Raw genomic sequence first — 5,070 nt, 5'->3', positions numbered from 1 at the left:
CTCATCCCTGACACTACTCCCCCACCAGATGGAGGGGGGGGGGGTCTCACCAGCACCCTGGCTGCTCTCAATGGCCGCTCACGTCCCCGTCTCTCCGTCCACAGCAATGGGTCCTAAACCCTGCAGGAGGGGAACACAGAGGGTCAACATGCTGGCAAACAGGACATCACTAACACGGCAACAATACTGGTGCTTGGGGGGGGGGGGGGGGGGGGGGGGAGGTGAAGGGGGAGGGAAAGACTGAGGGTCAAGGGGTTTTTGGGATGGGGAGGGGGTGATGAGTGGGGGAGGTGGGGGGGGAGGGTGAGGGGGTGAGGGTGGGTGGGGGGGTGGTAAGTGGGGGAGGGGGTGAAGGTGAGTGGGGGAGGGGGGTGAGGGTGAGGGTGAGTGGGCGAGGGTGAGTGGGGGAGGTGGTGGTGAGGGGGGTTAGTGGGGGGAGGGTGAGTGAGGGGGAATGGGGGGAGGGGGGAGTGAGGGGTGTGGGGGGGGGGGAGGGGTGAGGGGGGTTAGTGGGGGGGGGGTGAGTGGGGGGTGAGTGGGGGGAGGGGGTGAGGGGGGGTGAGGCTGAGGGGGTTGAGTGGGGGGGGGGGTGAGTGAGGGGGTTAGTGGGGGGAGGGTGAGTGAGGGGGTGAGTGGGGGGAGGGGGGGTGAGGGGGTTGAGTGGGGGGAGGGGTTGAGTTGGGGGGAGGGGTGAGTGGGGGAGGGGGGGTGAGGTGGTGGTGAGGTGTCAGTGCGGGGTGAGAGAGAGAAACGAATCCCCGACATTACTCTTCCTCCATCAGCCCCAGCCCGGCCTTCAACATCCCCGAGCCTCCACTCCACCCAGTGACGTCACGGTGCCGGGCGGGCTCGCGGTCAGAGACTGGAGCCGCCCCGTGACGTCACGTCACCCCCGCCCCGCCCCCTGGAGGACCACGGGCGCTCGGGCTCGGCTCACCCCGCTCTGGAGGACCACGGGCGCTCGGGCTCGGCTCGCTCGGGCTCACCCCGCTCTGGAGGACCACGGGCGCTCGGGCTCGCTAGGATCTTTGCTCGGGCTCGGCTCACCCCGCTCTGGAGGACCACGGTCGCTCGGGCTCGGCTCACCCCGCCTGGAGGGCCACGGGCGCTCGGGCTCGGCTCACCCCGCCTGGAGGACCACGGGCGCTCGGGCTCGGCTCGGCTCACCCCGCTCCACGGGCGCTCGGGCTCGGCTCACCCCACCTGGAGACAGAGCGCGGGGGGAGCACGGACCCTCCCGGGCAAAGATCCTCTATAATCTTTGCTCCCGGGGGCAGATGAGACGGAAATGAGCAAAGATCTTAGAGCAGCGCTGCCCAAAGATCCTAGAGGGTTAGGGTCCACCAGCGGTGAGTGACGGGGGCGGGCGGTGAAGGTGGCGCATGCGCAGCGGTAGAGTTGCTGCCTGACAGCCACAATGATGGATCCATCCACCGGGCCTGTCTTGTCTCTTCTCCCCGTCACTGTCACTGTCAGCCCCAGCCCCATATCCACAATATTAGCATTTGATACAGGGACACACGTTGAATGAACGAATGAAAAAAGAAAATAATATTTTTTATTATAAATGCAAATAATTAGAAACAAGTAATTCGAGGTCCACAAGAAAGAAACTGGAGAAATGTATATGTGTGTGTGTGATATTGTCTATGTTTCTACGTTTAGAATGTGAGAGTGATGGACAGTGTGGGGTGGACGGGGAGATGAGATGAATTATGAAGAGAAAGATTCAGGAACTGGGGAAAAATATCTAAAACAGGGTGAGCAGCAATAAAAATGAATTGCATTTCTCTGCAGAATTCACACAATATGGGGGAAATTAGTTGTTAACCCGGATTAAGGAAGGAGCCTGATTAGTTTTCTTGTCACAATGAGGGCGACACTAACTCCTGAGTTGATGATGAGCTACACATTGTGATTCCCTCAAGATGTTTTGCTGATAAATCTATGTTTTTGGATGTGGGCCTCAGTGTTTAGGCTTCCAGTTTTAACCCATGAGGATGTGACCATCCTTATTCCACCACTGATGGATGTGTTTAGTAAATTATGTAAATGATAGGAGTAGCCCACAAATAACGAAGGACCAGCAATGTCTTTCCAAATTATGATGGTGACTGGGTCAATTTGTGCCACTCCACTAACATGACCAAACAATCCTGGGTATGGATTGTGTTTGCATATTGTGGATATATTTTCTAGCATCAATGCAGCATCAATGTAATGGGGATAGAGTTTGGGTATAGGGCCAGTGTACACCTGGAACACAATGTATCTCTCGTGTCTATATTTCTAGGCTGTGAAGATCTTGGTGCTACTCTGTGAGGTTGTGCTTGGAGAACACCAAATGACAGAGGGAAAAACTAGTGATTGTGAAGATGTTTGCTGGAGGTTCTACCTTGAGTGAAATTCAGAACTGAGGAGAAATTTGCTCTCAATATTGGACTTTGATAAATTGTAGTAGCGATGATCATATGCAGCTCATTGGTGACCTCCTAAGTCCAACCTCCGCCATGATCTGATGCAATGAATATTAGTTTGATCTATCGGACCAACTACAGCATGAACAGGCAAGAATATTGACCTTCCATTTATTACAAAACAACAGATTCTGTCATTTGCCATTATCATAGACATTTCAAACATCACACAGTCATCTGCTTGAATATGTGTTACTGGAAACAATTCTAACTTCAGTTGTGAATAGCATTAATTATACTTGTCTTTCCCCAGGCTGGTTAGCATTCTGCAAAAGCTTTTCTCTTTACCTCACGAACATGACACTGAACTAAACTGAATTGAACTGCAAGGGGCGTGATTTATTCCCAGAGGTTGTGGAGGTCTTGGTGCAAACTGTGCGGTTTGATTTGGAGAAAACTGAAAGTTGCAGAAGAAATTGGATGATGATGAGGCTGGTGACTGGTGGGTTTACCTGTGTGAAACTCAGGAGATAATTACACTGAATATTGGAATAACTGAGTAAATTCAGCATTTTAATATCACATCTACTGGTTTGTGTTCTCCTCAACCCAAAACTCACGTCGTTTTAAACAGCCAAACCACCCAAATCACAGTGACACAGATGTTAGAGCTGCTGCCTCACAGTGCCGGAGACCATGGTTCAATCCTGACCTCGGGTGCTCTCTGGGTGGAGATAGCATGCTCCCTGTGGCCACGAATGAGTGGGGATGTAGGTTACTGGACCTCCATAAATTGCCTGTAGTGTGTAGGGAGCGGATGGGAAAGTGAGAGAACAGAACGAGTGTGAACGGGTGATCAGTGGTTGGACGGACAGAGGGCAGAAGGGCAAGTTTCCATGCTGTGTCTCAAAACTAAACTCAATCAGAACATCACTACAGATACAAGAAGATTGGCACATACTCATTACACAACAATAGATACTCTCATTCCCCAATACCCTTGACATTTGTTATCCTTCAATAACCTTTAGACAATAGGTGCAGGAGTAGAGGCCATTCGGCCCTTCCAGCCAGCACCGCCATTCAATGTGATCATAGCTGATCATCCGCAATCAGTACCCCGTTCCTGCCTTCTACCCATATCCCCTGACTCTGCTATCTTTAAGAGCCCTATCCAGCTCTCTCTTGAAAGCATCCAGAGAACCTGCCTCCACCGCCCTCTGAGGCAGAGAATTCCACAGACTCACAACTCTCTGTGAGAAAAAGTGTTTCCTGGTCTCTGTTCTAAATGGCTTACTCCTTATTCTTAAACTGTGGCCCCTGGTTCTGGACTCCCCCAACATCGGCAACATGTTTCCTGCCTCTAGCGTGTACATACACTTAACAATCTTATATGTTTCAATGAGATGCCTTCTCCTCCTTCTAAACGCCAGAGTGTACAAGCCCAGCTGCTCCATTCTCTCAGCTTATGACAGTCCCGCCATCCCGGGAATTAACCTGGTGAACCTAGGCTGGGCTCCCTCAATAGCAAGAATGTCCTTCCTCAAATTATGGGACCAAAAACTGCCCACAATACTCCAGGTGTGGTCTCACCAGGGCTCTGTACAACTGCAGAAGGACCTCTTTGCTCCTAGACTCAACTCCTCTTGTTATAAAGGCCAAATGGCTTTCTTCACTGCCTGCTGTACCTGCATGCTTACTTTCATAGACTGATGAACAAGGACCCCCAGATCCTGTTGTACTTCCCCTTTTCCCCCTTCCCATTTAGAATGATGAGGTTCCATGTCTCAACGCATCCAATGCATGTTTGAGCTCAGTAAATTCCAATTTTCCTTTGCCGAATAAGGTTTGACAAGATGGGTTTTACACTGACACAAACACTTTCAACAGAAGTGATTTCTAAACCCTGAGCAGGAGAGGAAGAGGAAGGTCCTGTAGTTTGATAAGACACAGCGTGAGACTGGGGAAGTCAGTGTGTCACCGTGCTTGGTGCTTTGCTGCCCAGTCTCTGGACTCGTTCACCATCAGTCTCTTCCCACAAGGTAGGCGACCTTACTACAGGTTCACTTCAGGTAAAGGTGTGGTTTAAATGGGATCTAGAAACGGAACTCCGTGTTCAATACTTTCTTTTTTTAATTTATTCATTTTTTAAATATAATTTTATTTATTAGTAGTGTACATTACAATAATATAAGCCAAAAATAACATAATACATTTCCTGTACCACTTTATATTTTAAACTTTGAAAAGAAGAAAAGTAAAGAGAGTTAAATAGGATAGTAAGTGTGTAAAAGAGTGATCAAAAGAGACCCTTAGACATGAAAAGAGTTACGAAGCAAGCCATAGAAAAAGAAAAAGAGAAAAAGAAAACAGAAGATATATTAAAAGTTTTTAAAAAAAAGAGCTAAAAGGGATAAACAAACTTTGCATTTTTCCTCCCCCCTCACCAGGTCCTGAAACCATTTATTTGCAGTATCTGTTGCACCTTATACTTGTAGCAAGTCGATAAATGGAGACCAAATCTTTTGGAAATGGTCTGGTTTTCCTGCTAGAAGGAATCTCATATCTTCCGGGTGTAACGTTTCGAACATATTTGAAATCCACATATTTATTGTTGGTGTTGGGGCGTTTTTCCAGAATTTAAGTACGAGTT

At 49.4% G+C, this 5,070-nt stretch overlaps 1 pseudogene; it reads right to left on the bottom strand.

The window, feature by feature from the left end:
* Window positions 1-1,163, bottom strand: part of LOC129698447 (zinc finger protein 850-like) — a 17,193-nt pseudogene extending 16,030 nt beyond the window's left edge.
* Window positions 1,164-5,070: the final 3,907 nt, after the last annotated feature.

Source organism: Leucoraja erinacea, chromosome 6 (genome assembly GCF_028641065.1).
Source record: "Leucoraja erinacea ecotype New England chromosome 6, Leri_hhj_1, whole genome shotgun sequence".
NCBI lineage: Eukaryota > Metazoa > Chordata > Chondrichthyes > Rajiformes > Rajidae > Leucoraja > Leucoraja erinaceus.
This window is presented reverse-complemented; position numbering and strand designations above follow the sequence as displayed.